Raw genomic sequence first — 21,625 nt, forward strand, 5'->3', positions numbered from 1 at the left:
TTCAAAAGAAATTTTCATAGGCAATAACTTGAAACACTCTGAATATAACTCCCAGTAGGGACAGGATATCACAACAGTATATATGTATATACACATACACACATACACACACATATACATATCTCCTTGCTTTGTATATATAGCATATATATGTAATGGATAATGTGGATAATATATATATATTACATATATAGCACATATATGTAATGGATAATATGGATAATATGTTTGTAATGGATAATATCTTTACAATCAGAGAAATAGAATACTGAAATATACAGCAAAAAAGTTAATTAAACTACTGGCACTGGGCAAACCTAGAAAGGACATATGATTCCATTTCTATGATATTTTAGAAAACTGAATAAATCTTATAATTTCAAGAAAAAAATCAAAGTTGGTTTAAGGGGATGTGTGGAAATAGGAATGAGAGAAAGATTTAGAACATATTGTAATTTTGTGAGATAATGGGAATATTCTATGTCATGTGGCATGTTAAGTGAGTGCATTTATACATGCAAATAATACCTGAGTAGTACTTTAAAAAATATCTGGAGAGATGGTTCATAGAGTAAAGTATTTGCAACATGCGTGTGAGGACCTGAGTTTGTCTCTCCCAAACTCACATAGAAGTCAGATGCTGTAGGATAGATCTTGAATCCCAATGTTCCAGCAGCTAGATTGGAAACATAGACAAGAGAATGATCAGATGATCATGGACATCTTCACCAGAGAACAAAAGGAGGAACAAATACTAAGAGAGCTTATTTCAAAGTGGAATATGTAGAGTGATACCTGAGGCTGTTTTCTGGCCACCCTATACAATAATCAAAAAATAAAAACTTCTTTGATGAGTGGCATGTACTATACTTATCTGTAGGTATAAGGACAAGGTATAGAATGGAATTAGGAATTCTGCTGGTCTAGTAAAGTGGTAATAGTAGGTTCTTTTTTCTAAGATCCATGACTTCAATAACCCTGTTGAGTGGACCTCAAGTATAGCTAGACATATGTCGCTTACCACCAACATATCTGGTATATTTTCAGAGGTATTTGGCCATGCTGGTCATTGAGGTTAATTTACTATATATGTGTAAAACTATTAATTGTTTCCCTCCTTTAATATCTTTCTTGCTACTTTTTTTCTATTGTGGAAGTTGAATCACAGGAAAAAGACTTTCATGTTATATCCAACTTAAATCATCTAAGTGTCATTAATATTCACTGCCTTCAGCAATAGGAACATATATTCAACTTCTGAGACAAGGCCTATATGTGTATATATATATACACATATATATATGTGTATATATATATATATATATAGAGAGAGAGAGAGAGAGAGAGAAAGAGAGAGAGAGAATATATATATAGAGAGAGATAGACAGAGAGATAGATATCTATATCTATAATCACGAGGTTTTATAAAACTATACACACACACACACATTCACACACACACACACACACACACACTCACACACACACAATCTTGGTGTTATTTGTTCTTTCTCCATCTTCTTTTTTGTACTGACTTTCTTTTGCTTCCCAACTGGAGACCTACCAAAATTTTCCTTTTTGTATCTTGCTGTTCCCAAATTCCCATTTTTGCTCGCCCATCCTCCCTGGTCCCTTTATACTTTCCATCAGGAGTGTAGGAACTAGGAACTGAAGATGAGAGAGAATATGTAGGTCTGGAGTACCTCACTCAAAGAAAATCCCTTTAGATCCACCCATTAAACTGCTGGTTTCCTTATTCTTTCATTTACAGAAAGATATTTAACCCTCCCCCGCACCCATTTCCTACCCTATTGAGATTAAGCTGAATGGGAACTGGCAGCTGAATCAGTATCTGTGGATTAGAATATCAAATAGTTTAGACAATTTAGAATGGTAGAGTCATATGGCATCTTTAACTTTAAAGAAAACCATATAGAAAATCAAAACTGGTTACAAAGACATCAATAGACTGTGGGGAGGCCAGTGCCATTGGATACATATAAAAAATATTGCACCATAGCGTCAGAGAACATCATGAAATAGAGGACAGAAAGACTGTAAGAGCCAGAGGTCCAGGAAGTCATGTCTGAGAGCGTGTGTTCTAGAAATGCCTGGCTAAGCATAAACTGAACAGTGATAGCATCAATAGACATTAGACATGTATCTTGATTGGTATTTTGCCATTTTGACACAAGCCAGAGTTATATTTGAACAGTACCTCTGAAATTTTAAGCTATGTTCAATATTGTGGAATAATGAGTGATTAATATAAAGGGACCAAGCCCATTGTGGGTCATGCCATCTCTGAAGAGGAGATCTTGAGGTGTATAACAAAGCAGATTGACAAAGTCACAGGAAGCAAGCCAGTAAGCAGTATTCCTCCATGACCCATGCTTCAGTATTTACCTCCTGGTTCCTTTCACTGCTAGAGTTTCTGCCCTGACCTCCTTCAGTGATGAACTGTTGCCTGAAAGTATATGATAAAGTAAACAATTTTACTAAAAACTGATATGGTCACGGTGTCTTATCACACTAATAAAAGCACTAACTAAGGCAAGATGTTAATACAGAAGAGGAAAAAACTATGGGTTCTAACCTTGTAGTAGTTTGAGTAAGAATATCCCATATGGTCTCATAATTTTGTAATGCTTAGGCGATGTGACCTTGTTGAACTAGGTGTGGCTTAGTTAGATGTGACCTTGTTGAAGATATTATATCACTGATGATCTTTAGGGTTTCAAGTGCTCTAGCCAGGCCTAGCGTCTTGCTTGTTCCTGCTGTCTACAGATCCATCTATAGAACTCTCAGTCCCTCTATCACCACATCTGCCTGAGTGCCACCATGCTTCCTGCCATGACTATAATGCTCTAAACTTCTGAAAATGGAAAGTTCAGTTTTTAAAGGAGACTGTGACAGCCAAAGTTCTATTTTAAAGTTTAAATTACTTTGCCTAAGAGATCCATGAAACAAAAATGCCTCTGATTTGCAAGCCTTTTGCCCAAGAACAGCTAGTTCCAGAAATTCTGAAGGTTATTGTTTATGGGACATAACAAGCTACATGTTTTTTGTTCCCCTAAACAAGTTTGTTTGACCCTCTGCACCAGATATGCTTGATCACAGGTGGGCAGGAGGTTCACAGGCTGGGGGTACATCACAATATGTGCTTGCCTCTGATTGGATCTGATGGAAAAAACGCAATGAATTATGAGTGTTCCTGCTTAAGCCTCTGCAAATTGTGATTCTGGGTTATTTCTGGGAATCTGTGTATGGACCTGGCTGGTATTTAATTAAAGGTTGCTTCAAATTTGGCTTTAAACTATGTTGTAGTCTCTTTTTTGATTGGTGGGATTAACATTGACCATTCTAGAAAATCTCAACTGGTTACAAAGAAGACAATAAGAGATTGTGGGTTGGCCAGTCCAAATGTTCCTCATTCTAGCTTTCTCTCCCCGCATAAGGCATTCACTTACACCCATTTTAAGCTCCTTGAAACATTTTAATTGCTATTTTGAAGTGCTTGTCTGGTGCTTCAACTCGATTACCTTTCTCAGAACACCTTGAAAAGGGTTACTGGTTTCCAAAGGAAGTATATTGCCTTGGCTCTTCACTTTTGTGTATTTACCGGGATCTAGGCATCTATAATTACTATGTTTGAGATGGTTCTTGATGTAGATATCTGGTCTTGTCTTTGTTGGTTGAATATGTGTTTTTTGAATCTGTTGCCTGCTCTGAGTCCTATGCAAGTGTGTTGACTGTGGGTCCCTGGTAGAGAATCCTGTGATTTGGTGAGCAAAAGAAAATAGAGGTAAAGTGGGAGGAATGTCTGAGAGAGGCCAAAACAGGCTACTATAGGATAAAAAGTGAGTCTAGAAAGATTGGAATGGAAGACAAGAAGGCTAATGAAAATCACATACTAGCTTCTCCACCCAGTCTTGCCACTGCTGGTACATGGGAGAAAGTATTTGTGTAGATCTGTGGCTGACAAAAGTGATGGAGATGGGCTAGAAGCAAAGGCAGAAGAGGGTAGAAGAGGAAAGCTAAACTGGGTTTGCACCAAGAAGTGGAGAGTCCTGAGAACTGTGGCAGAGTGGGAGGAGCTTCTGCCTTCAGGCTGAAGTAGGACGAAGAGTAAGTCTGGAGAGCTCACTTTCTCCTGCATTTAAGGAGTAAATTGTTCATCAGTGTTTCAACTTCTCAACTAACTCAGGTAACCTGGATGCCAACAGCACTTAGTTAAGTCCATACTACTTCACAGAGACAATTCACTGCTTCACATGAGACTGCGCAGAGTACATTTTAGTGCTTTTAGGGATACTGAAGTTGAAGAAAATGTGGGTCTAAAACAGAGTCCACTTTTTTGATCTCAGATTCACTTTCTAAGGTAGTTCCTTTATTGAAGAGAAAAAGATTCTACTGAGAGAACAGAAAGATACAAATGCAGGGTTGCAGAAATCCATTCACTCTCAATATGCATTCATGTTTTCATTCATGCTTCTTTATTCTTAAATTATGTCTTTTATATGGTGAGTTAATCTCCCTTATTGGCAAAATGGAACCCATGCCTTACTATTAACTTTTGGAGAACTTCTTGTAAGTCATATATGTTATCAATATATCGAATCCAAATTATTATAATGATTATTAGTAAAGAAATTATCAAATAGCAGTAAATTTTGACACATCAATCTTTGTATAATGATTTATAGAACAATATAAGACCATATGATATCAGAGAGCTAGGGAATAAAACTGGACAGGAATATTAACTTGAAGAATATATGAGAAAATTCTGAGACTTCACCAAAACACTTACTTGGTTACTGAGAATAGAAAAATCTTCCTTTGCAAGCTACAGATGGGTTTATAAGACAATGAACTTGTGATAAAACCTTCTTTTGACATCCATGACATCCTTAATACAAACACCCTTTGTTGTTCATCAAGGGCCTATAAGCATCATTTCATTTCTCTGCATAATCACACTATCCTTTCAACCCGTAAATCTCTAAGTGGTGATTGCATTTCTTGCTCATCAATCCAAATTCCTTTTCCACACAGGCAATATTTATTGAATAGATCAAGGGAACTATTCTTCAAACAAAAATAGAATTGGTCAGTCACAATTAGGCTATGAATACGTTTATAAAGTTTCGTTTCTTTAAAGAGAAATGAAATAAATCTTCAAAGAGATTTACTTTAATGTAGACCTGTTAGTGAGCAACTGTGGTGCAATTTCTCTTATTCTGTGTGACTTTGTCACTTAACACAGTCTACATAATATTTTAAGGTCCATATTTTTGTAATTATCATAAAATCACTAATGATAGCAAATGCCTTTCTGATCTTGACAGATGTTACTATTTTTCTCTCATTTTAATAAAATATTAGCAGGTTTTCTTCAGGTTACTACAGTATATATTTTACTACATTAATAAATATCTACTGTAAGTAACAAAACAACACATTAAACAATAAGGCATTGAGCTAATCCCGCAATCTTGTTTTCAGAAAAGATAAAGAGATTTGTTTCTAAAATCACTGACCAAATGAGATATGAATAATTGAAAGTTTCAAAAACCTACAGCTCTTAAAAAAGTAAAAGTTCCAGGTATAAAATTACATAATAATACAGGCATATGTATCTTCATGCAAATTCCTATTTCCTGAATCTTTGCTTGATAACAGTACTCCAAGGCACAATCTGAGGAAATGAATGTGCACAGGTGAGAGAGTTTGAGTTTACTTTGAGGTCATTTCATTAACCCCAGGAAGTCAAAAATGAGTCAATGAAGCTCTTATTTGTAAAATACGTTTAAAATAATAAAGACAACATACTAATAAAAATGTATAATTAATGTAACATTTGACATAAGAATAGTTTCTATTACATTAGTGACTATATTACTGCTATCAATTAATGAAATTTATCTAGAGATTGTCACTTGCTTGATTCTAAATTGCTCAAAATAAGCAGAATATGTAATTATTTGTATTTTGCTTTTACAAATTCAGATCAACTATCCATTGTAGGTACCAAGGTCTTTTTCCCTTCTTCCTGGCAATTCGCAGGGCCATGTGACCTCCAGCTCCCTGGAGATTCTGCACTAGCACTGGCTTGAGGGGATAGTTTAGGAAGAACCTGGCTCTCTTTGTTATGGTGATTCCACCTGTATTCAAGGTTCTAGCAGTGGGCTCCACACGCCTGGCCCCTCCCAGCTGATTCTGCCTGAGGCACCGAGGCCTTTAATCCCCTTCTCCTGCTCCTGTTGGGAGGAGGCCTTGCCCTTCTGATCCCCCTTGCCCACTTCTATAAATACCCGACTTGAGTTTAATAAAGTTGCCATTTACTCTTGGTAAGTGAACAGGTCTCTTTTGTGTGTGTCTGTTTTAAACCCTCAGGACAATCGTCCATTCTCATGGGCCCGAGTTCGGGAAAGCGCACGCCTGGATTGGGTGTGGGTATCCACAGGAAGGCGGGGTCCAACAATCCATTCCTCTGAATCAGTTAGTACATACCTATATGTACATACATAGAAAACTGTAGTAAGTACGTAATAAAATCATTAAATGGCTAATTAAGGTACCCAAAACTTTTTCTCTGAAAGTACAAGTAAGCCATTAAACTTTACAAATGTTAATATTTAATTCATTTCCTTGACACATTTTCAGGTAGTTATTTGTGTCAGATGTTGTGATGGTTAATTTTGTTTGTCTCATTTCTAGGCTGCAGTGTTCAGTTATTTATTCCAAATCTTCTCTTTATTATGGTAGAGGTGCTTTCTAGATTTGACAAACATTTATAGTACCTTCAGTTTGGGTAAAAATTATTAATGATCGGAAATGGTGACTCAAAGACCTCGGGAGACAACCTCAGACTGTAGGAGCACAGTTGAGATTTTAAAAGGCTAAGGAACTCTTCTGAGTATTTTGTCACTATCATCTTAACTAAGACTCTGGCTCAGTGGTTCTCAACCCATGGAAGGGTCACCTATAATTATTGGAAAACACAAATATCTATATTATAATTTACAACAGTAGCAAAGTTAGCTATAAAGTAGCAACAAAAATATTTTAATATTTGCGAGTCACAACAACATGAGGAATGGTATTAGAGGGTCATAGCCTTAGGGAGGTTTTTCATCCTAACAGGAATTTTTAAAATTTTAAATTTTGACTGATTTTCTCCTATCATTTCTAAAAACTCTGTCTTCCTGTTTTCTTTTACAAGTTATTTTCCTCTCATCAATGTGCAAGCGATATCTTTTTCTACATTATTATCCATTTGATTTTTTTGTATGTATATTTATTTATACATGCACAGACATAAGTAAATAAATATAATAAAGAAAATGTACAAATAAACATCATCTATATGTTACAGACAACAATAAACATTATATTGTTATTGTAGCACTCAAGTTTAAAAATTACTTTATTTTTATAAAATTATGAACCTTATTGAAGTGATAATTTGGGAAAGCAGAGCAATCCCTGATAGTTTGAAGTTCTGAGTGACTGTGGATTCTCGTCAAGACCAAGACAATGTGGATGGCCCTAGTATAAGACACATGGTGATGCTCTGAGGAAATGACAAAACTCTTCTGATTTCTGTGTTGATGCTGATAATTTGGGCAGAAAAGTGCACCACAGCATCCTCTTCACCAGTTATTTACCCTGAAGACTTTCCCTACAGAGACTGTTCCTACAAGATTAGCTAAGCTTGTGTCCTTGATCTGACTGTGTCCCACAAGCCCTGCCTCCTTGTTATTGTAACTCTGCCTCCTTACCCACCTGTACATAATATAATAACCACATCATGAAACTTCTGTGGTGATGAGGTTTCTGCATCAGAAATCCCATATGATCCAACCCCAGGTTTTCAATATGTCTGTATGTTTGTCATTTCTTTATTTTCTCTCTTCCTCCAGTGTCAGCTCTGGAGCATTGCTAGATATTAGACAATTTTCTGGGAAAATTTGAAAATGATGACATACATAATTAAATAAATTCAAATACCAAACGTGCCAAATAAGTGGGAAAGAGCAGTTAGAATCTCAAACATGTGACTCTAGGTGCCTCTGGCACTGAAAATACCTCAGGGAAGTAAGAGAAATTCTTTCTTTCTCCTTAGATGGGCATTACTATTAGTTTTCTTTTTCCTTCATCACCTTTTCTGACTTCAACCCCAGCCATCTGTTTCCCACCAGTTGTGGTTCATACAGGTGAATGAGACCTGAAGAAAATGTGGTTCAAGTTCCTAAGGTAATATAATGTAAACAGCATGTGACATATGTGTACTGCGTTGACTTTGATAGACCTTTTGACCTGGATTGCTTCTTTTCAATGTCACTCGCAACAGGAACTTCATGACTTCTGATCTTTACCGCAATTAACATTTTTCTACTTTAAAATGTGAAGAAATTTACAAGTAAAATATAAGTTCAAGTATTCTACAATGACAAATATGTAAATTTGTAGAACTTTGGTTTTTCATCAACTCAGATGAACACACTGAGACATGTGTATATTGTTGCCCAATACCACTGGGTTTGGAGCTCACTCTGGCCATTTGTAAAAAATTCTGTGTAGGTTTGCCAGTTATTTGAAGAATGGTGGATGTTTATTCCTCTCAAAATTTTTCATGTTTTTCACTGAGTAAAGACTAAATAACTGGCTCACATATTTGCAAGACTAAAATGCTCATGAATGCACTATTCTCATAACATTCAACATGCAAAAAATGCCATGAGGTAAACTTTTTGTGGTTTACTTTCATACAACTGTGATGTACTTAGTAAGACAGAATATCAGTGTAAGTTATTCACCTTATGTTTGAAAGTATAAATTATGAATGATAATTAAGAAACGGTCTACTTCCAAATACACACACACACACACACACACACACACACACACACTGATGTAGAATTATGGGTCTTGATTTCTTTTTTGCTCTTAAGCTTTACATTTTCATAAAGTTTTAAAGTCATCATTCTATGTCAACATGTTGGTGACCCCCCACCTCATATTATTTATGTCTGTGACCTCTATCTCACGATATCTCAGTATCAGATCATCAGTTTCCTCTCATCAGCATTATATAGAGCTATAACAATGTTGCAAAATATCTCTGCTACTACTCAGTTTGTATTCCAGTGAAAACATCATTAAAAGGGACCTAAATACAAGTCAATGTACTCTTGCATATATTTATGAGAGTCTCACCTGAAAAATTTGTCCAGTAATATAAATGTTCAAATACTTGTTATAATTTTTCATCATTTTCTCATATTTTATAAGTGTGAGTTGATCGTTTTCACATATGTCTCTGTCTTTAAAAATCAATCTCCATTGAATCTATAAATTGCTTATATATACCCACCTGGAAATTGGAAACAGACAAGATCGCCTGACAAGTTGGGAGTATGGAAGTAGAGGGAGAAGGGAAAGTATGAGGGGAAGAGGAGAGGAGAAGGGGAGAGTTGAGAAGAACTTGAGGGAATGGGATAGTTGAGATGGAGGAAGGACAAAGATGAGAGCAATGAAAGAGATATCTTGAATGAGGGAGCCATTACAGGGTAAGCAGAAACCTGGTTTTAGAAAAAGTCCCATAAATCCACAAGGATGATATTGCCTAAGACCCTAAGCAATAGAGGTGAAGGGGACTGATCTTGACTTGCCCTGTAGTCAACTGATGAATGTGGTTGACAGTTACATGGCTGGGAAAGACTAAGGGCCACTGGCAGTGGCACCAGGATTTATCCCTACTGCATGTACTGGCTTTTGGCGATCATATTTTCTTTGGATGTATACCTTGCTCAACCTATATATAGTAGGGAGGGCCTTGTACCTTCCACAAAGCAATGTGCATTACCCTCTCTGATGATTAGATGGGGGTGGGATGGGAAGGTGTGCAGAAAGAATGGGAGGGGGTGGGAACTTGAATTGGTATTTTTTAAAAATCCAATAAATTTAAAGCAACAATAACAACAAAAATCAGTCTCCAAACATGGATTTCTGGAGCTGTTTCTGAAAACCTATCAAAATAATATAAGATATAAAGACATTAAAAATACATTGTAGTAAGAATATCTCAATATGAGGGTGCCGTTTCTTCTCTAATCATCTATTGTCATTACTGGGAACATTGGTGGAATTTTAAATATAGTAAGAGATTTTTCAAATTAAACTGTCAGGTTATTCTGTTTGGTTTTATGAGATGTGTTAGCAAAGACTGGGAAACAATCTGAGTAACGGAAACTAGATAATGTGAGGTTACAACCAATGTCTAAAACCAATCTACTTACAAAACATTCACATCAGATAAACTGGACAAGTTTTCAATCTAGTAGTAATGAAGTTAAGTTTGGGGGTTGATGTTAATTAAATACAGGAATTTAATTTTGTTGCATTAAATGGTCGTAGGATTCTTATTATCTCTGATAAATAACTTTATGTAAGTTTTACCGTAGAATATGGAGAGAAGGGCATGAATTCAATGTATTCACAGTACTATCACTAAGAAATTCAGAATCTAATTTTAAAATTTATCTACTTCTTTTTGAAGAATAAAGTGAGTTAATTTGCTTTGTTTTGAATAATAAACTCTCTCTCTCACACACGCACAACACACACACACACAACACACACACATACACAAGAAACATGAAAATCCTTTAAAGCCATGATACTATTCAACTTGCACCATCAAATTGTGAGCATGGATTACTTTCTCAAGAAACCAAATCATCATTTTCTGAAGCATAACTTCACAATGACATATTAATAGGAAGCAAAAACCAACAGAATGGAAATTTGCCTTCCAATGGTCTTTATCTACTGGGAGCATGATTATGTTTCAACTATGTTTATGTATGTTCTTAGTCACTGTCATATCATAAAGGCAGGTGAAAGCAAAATATCAATGTTACTCTAGCCTAATGAAATGGAAATACATTAATAATAAATTGAATAATCAAATACTAGTTTCTTAGAAACTCAACTCCTTGATAGCATTTAGACTCTATGTCCAAATGTGTAAAATGAGGTATTTACTCTAGAAATCCAAGAACTACTATAGCTAGGTCTCTATTCCTAATTCTTCACAACAATTCAAAATGAGTAAAATACTTTTAATATATGAAATGAAACTTAAAGAGAAAAACAAATGAAATACCTAAACATATAATCATTTGTAAGTACCTTCTGAAAAGAATTCTAATAACCCTGATAATACTAAAAAAAAGATGATTTGGAGTTGAAACATTTCCACATGTCAATGGAAAACAAATACTCAATTGAAGATAGCTTACAGAATAAACAACACAAAGGACTGACATTCAGATATATAAGAAACTTAAAAAAAATCTAACAAAAACTGTACAGTTCAAGTATATTCAGCCACTTAGGATATGAAAACTATTCAACATTCTTACTTGACAGGCAAAAGTAAGTTAAAATTTTATTGTAATTTGATCTCATGTTAGTTAGAACTGTTGTTATTGAAAATCAAGCCATATGTCAGTGGTGGTACATACCTTTAATCTGAACACTCAGAAAGCAGGCACAGTTACATTTGAGTTCAAGGTCAGCCTGGTCTACATACTAAGTTTGAGAACAGGACAGCCTAGGCTTCAAAGAGAAATTCTGTCTAAACAAAGAAAACAAGCAAACAAACAAAAGCAGTGATAATAAATGCTATTGTGGGGGTATAGGCATTCTGCAGTTTCTCATTTTTGAACAGTGACTAGTTGTTGGTTCTTTTGCTTGTCACCATGAACTACACAAAGAAGGTTTACTAGTAAAGGTGAAAGAGTACATTAATCTTACAGTACAGAAATAAATCATTACAAGTTATTTTAATACTATTTCAATTCAGCAGAATATTAGCAGTAGGTTTCCCCTTAGCTTGTATTCTCTGTCTAGTAACAGGTTATTTCCTGTGTTACTTAGGTAATATGGTATCCTTCTAGAGTTTTTGGAAGAGTTGAAAACAGATAGTTGTAGTTTTCCCTAGGTACAATAAAGGATAAATTAGATATAAATCTTTAGACTCACAAAGATAGAATAGATTACAGAGTATTTTCCTTACTTTGTCAAATGTAAATGGGCTAAATATTGTAAGTATAATTCTTGTTTAATAACTGTTTTGTATATGTAATTTTACTGTGTTAAATTTAAAACCTTCCTTTTGATTTAGTCAAAAAAAGGGAGATGTTGTGAGATATCCTTCCATATATGTGTTGCTTTTATTGACTAATGAATAAAGCTGCTTTGACCTATGGCAGGGCAGAATATAACCAGTCTGGAAGAGATAGAAATAGTAGACAGAGTCAAAGAGGAAGATGTCATGTAGCTGATGAAGGAGACAGACACTGGACTTTTACCAATGAGCATCAGCCAGATGCCAATACAAGGTGGTGTAATTAATATAGTTTCTGTGTGATTATTTGTGTCTTGGCAGTCAGGAAACAAAAAATCAGTCTTGTTTACAATCCATACTCCATACTGACATAAATTCTTTTTTCCAAACACTTTAAAACTATTATGCCATATCAAATATATCTGAGAATAATGCAAACACACCTTTGGGTATACAAACTGAAATTGATGTTTCTTCAAATTAAATCAATCCAAAAATATACCAACTTATGTCATATGAGTAAGAAAAGTGAAAGCACTCTACCTAAAATGTCTGCTGACTGGTGCTATATAAGAAATACTTGATAATTATCTATAAAAACATAAGGACCTTGCACCAGGTTAAAAATATCACTTTCACTCAGCATATGAATTTTATTTATCTCATTGTTTGCTTTCTTAAGACTTTTTCAATGAAGATATAATCCACATTTATTATGGATTAATGATATTCAGCAACATGGACCAGTTCTGCTACATAGCAAAAAAATATATGAACTAGATTAAGATATTTTTATATGAACCTGAGTATGCATTTAACAAGGCAATAAAGTAATAGTTATGTGATGTTTCTATATGCATATCTAATGATCTAGGTAGCTAAAATTAGTCTGCATTAATAAGCATAATAATACAATAAAAGAAAATAAATGAGGAAACTATTATCATAAAAGGCAAGAAGTTCTTTATAAATGGGTGTATTTTGTCTATAATCAAGAAAAATGTTAATGAGATATCTTAGAAGTTCCCGAAATAGTCTATTAGTTGAGTTCTATTGTTTAAATAATTGTATAAATCATAATTAAATTAACACTAATTGTGTACTTCATAACAACTTTACAAGTATATGTGGTCTAGCTCCCATTACACAAAATGTAAAGAACTGATCTATATGTAATAGCTAATAAAAAAATCTGAGGTTAGTTGAGAGAAAAAGTTATAAAAATGTATTTTAGTAGCGAAAATTTGAACTCAATAGAAGAATGCATATATGTATGTGTACGTATATCAAATGAGTGCACATACCTTCATGCTTGTATGTCTATCTCTATCCATGTGCCCTCACATCAATCAAAGTTGAAGAGTCAAAAATAAAGGGCATTTGAAATTATTACATGCAATTCATAATTATAGACATGCAAAATAATACAAAGTGGTTACAAAAATGATTGAAAATATTGACTTTAGGAGTTATGGAAGAAAACAGTAGCTTATTAATCACTCATAGATTCTGCAAAACTTGAAGGAATTAAAGAACAAGAGAAAAATGGAAATGGTGAGTAGATAAAACAATAAAGTTGCTTATAATGAAATAAAGTCTGAACACCATAGAAAAAAAATCAATCAAAAATAGAGCATGGAAAGAGTGTGGAAAGCTAATAGAAATTAGAGGAATTTCAGCATGGAAAGCTGCTCTCAGGAAACGCATCAAGCCTATGGGACCTTAAGACTCTGGCCGTAGCTCCAAGCTGGAGTGTTACTAAGTAAAGAGACGCTCATCCCATGTTTGCAACATTCATTGATGCAATGGAAACAGACAGGCTTGTTGATCATGACACATTTGTTAAATAAGTAGAATGAGAAGCATGGAGAGTTATGCTCTAGATGATAGAGGTTCTCCGCCTTTCTAATACTACAAACCTTTAGTATAGTTCTCATGTTGTGGTGATCTCTACCATAAAATTACTTTGCTGCTACTTCATAACTGTAATTTTACTACTGTTATGAGTCATAATGCAAATATCTGATATTCAGGATATCTGATATGTGACCCCCAAAGAGGGTGCAACCCACAAGTTGAAAAGCACTTGTCTTGAATATTTGGATTTAGCTGAGCACTCAATGAAAGGCTGGGGTGTCCCTTATCTAGAAACAAGAGCAGCAGGATATATGGATCAGTGAAATGTCAGGTAGAAGTATTGATGTTCATGCCTAAAAGCTCCTTTCTCAACAAAGCTACTGAAAGCAGTGATCGGTGCCAGGTGACAGTTACTCCCAGTTCATATAGATTTAAGTGTACATCGTATAGTGGATATTGAGATAGACACAGATATGAATGTCAGATGTTGAATTGTTATCAGACATTATCAAAGTTGTGTGATAAATTGTATTCTTCAGTAGCTTCAGATATTACTAAAATTAAGATTGTTAAAAATAATGTACATGTTAGAGTAAGTGTTGCAATTTTTAGAATCATTAAAACTTCACCAAGCCTACTCTTAAACATAAACATCATAGTTATATTTACAGGCCTGTAGCTTTTCATTTTTAGTGAACCTTTTCACACAGTGAAAATTCCTTTGAGTTTGTGAAAGTAACAAAATAATGACACTTAAGTGATTGTGATGAAATAGAGTTCAAATGAGTTTAGGCCAATTTACTTCAAAGTGTGAGCTCATGTTCTTATAATTAGTGATGATAACATACTGAAATAATGTTGCCTTTTTTATTTGGGAGAATATAATACCTAAGAAGACAATCAAATTTCAAAATAATACTACAGTATCGGAAATTCTCCCTAAATAAACAGAATATGACAGAATGTAAAATGGCATGGATATTCCTTCATTGAAAAACAAAACATAAAAGAATTAACATTTTTAATTGAACAAAACAGTATACAGAGTACAATATTAAAATTGGAAGTCACATATGAATATAAAGATTAGATTTGTCATTATTTGTATGAAATGATGAAACAAAGTTATTATCCATATTAGCATTGTTTTACGTAATTATTAAAAACAAATAATCAATGGAGAAAAGAGTGTAACATTAAGATGATCACAATTTTGAACAATTATATAAACAACGTGACAAAAGTCACATTTTTGGTCTGATTATTTTAATCAGCCAATAGTTAATATAGAAACGTTAAGAAATATTTTAATAGGCAAAACATCATAGAGGAAAATCAATTTAACAACTTGACCAAAAATCTGTCTGTCACAGAATTTTAAGACCCATTAAAACAAGTTTAATGAGATTAAAAAAAGAGAGAGAATTTAGAATTCAGCAAAATTTAGGAAGTACAGATTGTTTATATTTCAAATTTCAACAATAGTTACTAAAAGTAGATTATACACTCAATGTGTACTTTCGAAGTTTATTATGGACCATCTGAAAAGTAGGTAAAATATTCTGTATATTTACATTCCAAAATAAAATCTACTCAGAGAAATTATATGGGATTAGAATCTACTTAGGTCATTAAACAATAATAAAAACTAAATTATATTTTGCAATATAAATTATTAAAATTCCTAGTGATGGGATGATACCATGCCATCTCTTAATTCATTTTGAATAAACTTGAAAAAGAATAGCCTAAACTTGCTGAAATTGCTTTAAAATCTCTTCTGGGAACAGGGCTTCCAGGAATACAATCTTAGAGAAACTGATTTTTGTACTCTGAATACCATTATGAAGAAATGTATTCTTAAAAAGATGAGTTATGTATTATTCCATCTGAGTGGCATTGCTCTCTAGCTAACACACAGTAGAGAAGTGAACAAGCAAATCTTGATTTCATTCATAATACAAACTTAAAATGATGACAGAACCAGCACTCATGTTAGTGCTTTTCATGGAGAAGAATTCTGATACCCTGAACCTTTCCATTGATTGTGGGCAGTCAGCTCTTAAGTGTGTATTTCTAATAGCATCACCTGGATGAATGCTTAATAAACAATGTATGTATGTCTGAGCGCTTTTGTATTATATTATTTTATGTAATATCTGTCCTAATTATATTTAATAGTTCATGTTTTATTGTTGCTGAACAAAACCCATCTATGGTTCAAAATATGTTATTCTCATAAATAATGCATGGTATATTATTACTATTTTTCAATGGTAAAAAAGCTAAAAAGGAAAAATGAATAAATCCTATTTAGTAGTAACAAAAGAGTATAATTAGTCCACAGGTGAATCATAATTACTACAAAAAATATATTGTAAAAGACTGATAAATACCTTGGAATGTATTTTATTTCAGTATTTTTCCTTTAATTCCTTTTATGACTAATCATCCTTATTAAAGGTTTATTTTTTATTATGTAAAATCAAATGTGTGTGTGTTTGTGTGTGTGTGTGTGTGTGTGTGTGTGTGTGTGTGTGTGTGTGTGGTGTATAGTATGTTGTATGTGAACCAAAGGACCTTACTGGCAAAGAATGACTTCCAATTGTAGATAAGGATGAGTTGAACCTCATTAGTGTCTCCTCCATCCATAGTGAAATATTAATGGGCACATTTGTCTTGTATTCTTATATTCATCATGTTATGCAATGGTCACTTCCTATTCAAGACAACCTTTCACAGAACTCTCCTTTCAGCTGGTCATACACTGCTCCCTTTTCAAGAATGTTCCAGAACTTTAATAGTGGTTATATAAATATCACATTTGGGACTGATTACTCAAGTATTCAACTACTTTCTGCACTGTAACCTTTTGAGTGTTTGCCTTTACTGCCTTAAACTATGAAAAGAAGCTTCTGATCCTTTCTGAAAGCAGCAGAAAAAAATAGGGATAGGTATAAACTTATAAAAAACTGTGAAATATTAAAAAAAAAACATGTCCACCAGAAAAGAAGAAGAAGAAAAAGAAGAAGGAGGAGGAGAAGAAAGAAGAGGAAGAGGTGAAGGAGGAAGAAGGAGAATAATAGGAGAGGAGGAGGAAAAGGAGGAGGAAGAAGGAGAAGGAGAAGAAGATGAAAAAGGAGGAGAGAAAGAAGAAGAAGAAGAAGAAGAAGAAGGAGAAGGAGAAGGAGAAGGAGAAGGAGAAGGAGAAGGAGAAGGAGAAGGAGAAGGAGAAGGAGAAGAAGAAGAAGAAGAAGAAGAAGAAGAAGAAGAAGAAGAAGAAGAAGAAGAAGAAGAAGAAAAAGAAGATTCTTATCTTTTGGTAGGGTTACAGTGCCAGACACGAATTCCCTCCTAAGGGATTCTTTCGTATATTGGTTGGTTACCCTGGTTACAGTCAATCTACAACTGCACAAGAGACTGTATTTTGTCTAACAGATCAGTAAAATAGCATGCGGCATTCACAGCTGCATAATATAGTTACTGAACTTTACTCCATCAAGGTGCATAGCACATTTTGGAAACATGTTCCCTTACCAGAGAGAGTGACTTTATTTTTGCCCTATTTGATACCTTACTTAAAGTTCTGGCACTTTGCTTCAGTTCCCTTTTTACACTTTCCTCGTCTCCTTCTTTTTCATCATTTAGATATTCTTTTATTTCCACAAATGAATTGAAGCTTGTCAATTTTTTCACAAAAGACATTAATAACAGCAACAACCTTTGTCAGTAGGCAATGTGATGGTACCTAGAAAAGAAACTGAATGAACATAAAACACAAATAATATAAACACAGATTTTTTTTTATAGTTAATATCTAGTCATTTGGTACTTTGAAATGCATTTGAGAAAGTACCATACTAAGAGTTAGAAAAGCAGAGTTTGGGCCTTATTCTGCTACTATATTACCTAACTACAGCCCAGAAACACTGACTTTCTCACTTTAAATGTAGATAATAAACAAGATAGAGTGTAATAAGTGTTATGCTAAATTACTGCCAGTAGTTTAATTCTGAAATAAAAATATGTAGCAAAATACAGAATTATCTGCTAGAATAAAAATGCATTCTCTAACTGAATTATAAATGTTTACTGTTGTAGTCACAGTTTAACAGATTAACAGAGCTCTTCCTCTTCATCCAAAAGAGCTTATTTTGCAACTAATACAGAATAAGTAACCACAGAGTGTCCAGTTCCAACTAATACATCTCCAAGTAAACCCAAATGTATAAGACTTTGGGAAAATCATGAAGAGGGACAGGATGATGATGTGGGAGTCTGTTCTGTGTGACGTGATTACCATTAATGAATAAAGAAACTGCTGTGGACCAATAGAAAAGCAGAACTTAGGTAGGCAGAGAAAGCTAGGCTGAATGCTGGAAAACGAAGGGCAGACTCAGAGAGATGCCATGGAGCCAAACCACCAGAGTCAGACATGCCAAAATTTTGCCAGTAAGCTACTGTCATGTGACAATATGCAGATTAATGGAGATGAGTTAAATTAAAATGTAAGAGCTAGTCGATAAGAAGTTAGAGCTAATAGACCAAGAAGTGTTTTAAATTATATAGTTTCTGTGTGATTATTTTGGGTCTCAGAAAGCCAGCCAGCTGGGAACCAAATAAGATGCCTCCTTACTACAAACTGGTGCATCAACATGGTGGACTAAACCCATATAAAAATCCGAGAAAGTTTAAAAAGTAATTCTAGACACAGAAGAACAGAGTTAAGTATTGTTTGGTAGCAACATTCTCTTCAGTGGGCTCTGTTTGCTAGAAGCAAGCAGAGTCAAGGCTCATTTAAGTGAGGTTTTCCTGATTCAGCATAGCAAAAAAAAAGCTGCACTGTTTTGAAATGCCAACTATCTGGGCCTGCTGCCAGCATGAACTATGACTCTTTCAGGCATGAGATCTGGCTACAGAGCATTTGAGTGGGGTTTGTAAGCAGACTGCTGCAGCTTGCTTAATGGTGGCATGAACTGGCTGTGTGCTTGGGAATGGGGCTGTGGACATGGATCTCAGAGGCATCCAACAGCTCTGGCATGATGGACTGTGCAGAGCAAGAAAAAAGTACCATATATACTATAGTAATGGTGCAACTTAAGTTTTAAGAAGTGCTTGACATTTTAAAAAGCACTCCTGGACAGGAAAGAATTACATATATGCAATAAATCCAGATGAGTCATAGTGTTGCCTAAATTTACGTAGGCTCGGAAGATATGAAAAAAAAGAGTATAGAAAGTCATAAAATAAAATTAATGCTTTAAATGAAGGGTAAAGTTTTTATAGAGACAGAGTACAGATAGTTATAGATTAAAAGGAATAAAGAAAAGTAAGCGACATTAAACTGGAAAATTTGCAGAGAGTATGGATAATATATATTATTGTGTTTTGTTTTGTTTTGTTTTGTTTTACTTTTTTGACTGTGAAGGAGCTAAGTAAATTTTGTTATATCAGCTGCAAAGCTAAACCAGCATATATGTTCTAAAGTTATCATGACTTCCAAATTTGGGTCTAAGGATATGTTGCTTTGGAAAAGAAGTTCTTTTTTTTTTTTTTTTTTGTTTCCACAGAAGATGAGAACCCGTGGATAGCTTCCCGACCAATACGGTTTAATGGAACAAGACCCCTTGAAAGGTTGCTGTGAACAACCCCAAAAAGAAAATACTTCATCCAATAAACATCAGGAAGCAATTTGGAGAAACTGCACCCATTTTCCCAAATATTGTTAATAAATATTTCTTTACTTTTAAAGGGGGATATGCTATAGAGATTTGCAATGGTATGGATTTTGGTTTATTGATACAAATTTGAGGTCAATCTTGTTATATGTATATTTCTGCTCTTGATTAAGGTATTGTGATTGTGTAGTTCATTTAAAAATATAATGTCTAATTAAGAAATGTTAACAGATAATAGTCAAGTTTGCAGTCATGTTAGTTAGATTTTCTAGATGTATAGAGATATATTTCAGTTAGATTGGTCTTTCTCAGATCTTTCAGAGACCATCAGAATATGACATTTAAAATGTTATAATAACTTAGAACTTTTCATGACAATGAGAAATGTCTGCACCTGGCAGCACCAATTACCTCAAGAGGAATATGGGTATGGACAAGGGTCCTTAGTCATTTAGGCAAGAAACTGCTCTAGCCTGGATTGCTTAACTGGGCATGCAGAACTCACAGAGAAATGACTGCTGAACTTGCCCAAATGTGATACAGTTCTTTGGGGTTCCTGCTTCACAAAAGAGTCTGTTAGACATTCTGCAGGACACAGAAGAAATTAACTGACAAACTGCCAATATAGGCGGAACTATCTTTGAAATTTCCTGCTTCCTGGAAAAGTCTTCTGGATTCTATGGGTCTCTTGGCTAAATATGGATGCCTGACAATACAGAAGAACTTTGTGTGACTGTCTAGGCAGCAAGATGTGCCTGCCAATACTAGAGTTTTGGAAGTTGCTTACAATGCACCTCCTGTTACTTAGGTAACACCATATCCTTCTGGAGTCATAGATGGGGTTGAAGAATTTATAGTTATAGTTTTCTTTATTTATGAAAAAGATAAAGTAAATGGAAATATTGTAACTGTAATTACTGCTTGATACCTGTTTTATTATATGTAATTTTATTATATTAATGTTAAAACTTTTCTTTTTATTTAAATACAAAAGGGGAGGTGATGTGGAAGTCCCCTCTGTGTGCTGTGAATATCATTAATGAATAAAGAAACTGCCTTGAACCTATAGCAAGACGGAACTTAGGTAGGCAGGGAAAGCTAGGCTAAATGCTGGGAAAAAGAAGGGTGGAGTCAGAAAGATGCCATGAAGTCGTCACCAGAGTCAGACATGCTGAAACATTGTCTGTAAGTCACTGCCATGTAGCAATACACAGATTAATGGATATGGGTTAAATTAAAATGTAAGAGCTCGCTGATAAGAAGCTAGAGCCAATGTTTTAGATATTATAGTTTCTGTGTGTTTATTTCGAGTCTAAGCTAGCCTGGCACCCAGGCACCAAAAAAGCAGCCTCCTTACTATAGGAAGATTGTAAGATCCATGAGACCAGAGTATTAACTACAAGGTAGTGTGTATTCTACTTGTGGAAGGAAAGCTGGACTGGTGAACTCTCATCAAGATGCTTGACTGAAAGGATGAACAGAATGACAACAGAGGCTGACATGCCAACAGGAACAGGAGAATATCCTCAGATTGTATCTCTAAACAAAGAGCTACAGGTGTCCAATGACCGACGAGAAATCAGAGAGTTTCCTTCAAGGACAAGTGATGTGGGATTTGCCGCTGTATGTATGAATATGCTTTATTACCACTGGTTGATAATGAATCATTTTTTAGCATATAGGAGGGAAAAATATATAGAATGAGTAAACTGGAGAGATACATAGAGTGAGAAGGCTGAGTAAGGAGGATGCTATGTAGCTGCCCAAGAAGACGGATGTCAGAAGATGCGTTACCAGTAAGACACAGCCTCGTGTTTATATATAGATTAATAGAAAGGGGTTAATAGAAGATGTAAGAGCTAGCAAAAAATATGACTAAACAAATGGCCAAATAGTATTGGAATTATTATAGTTTCTTTAAGAGGACTCAGGAAATGAATGAACAGTC

This window comes from Myodes glareolus, chromosome 21 (genome assembly GCF_982192425.1).
Source record: "Myodes glareolus chromosome 21, mMyoGla1.1, whole genome shotgun sequence".
In the NCBI taxonomy this organism is placed as follows: domain Eukaryota; kingdom Metazoa; phylum Chordata; class Mammalia; order Rodentia; family Cricetidae; genus Myodes; species Myodes glareolus.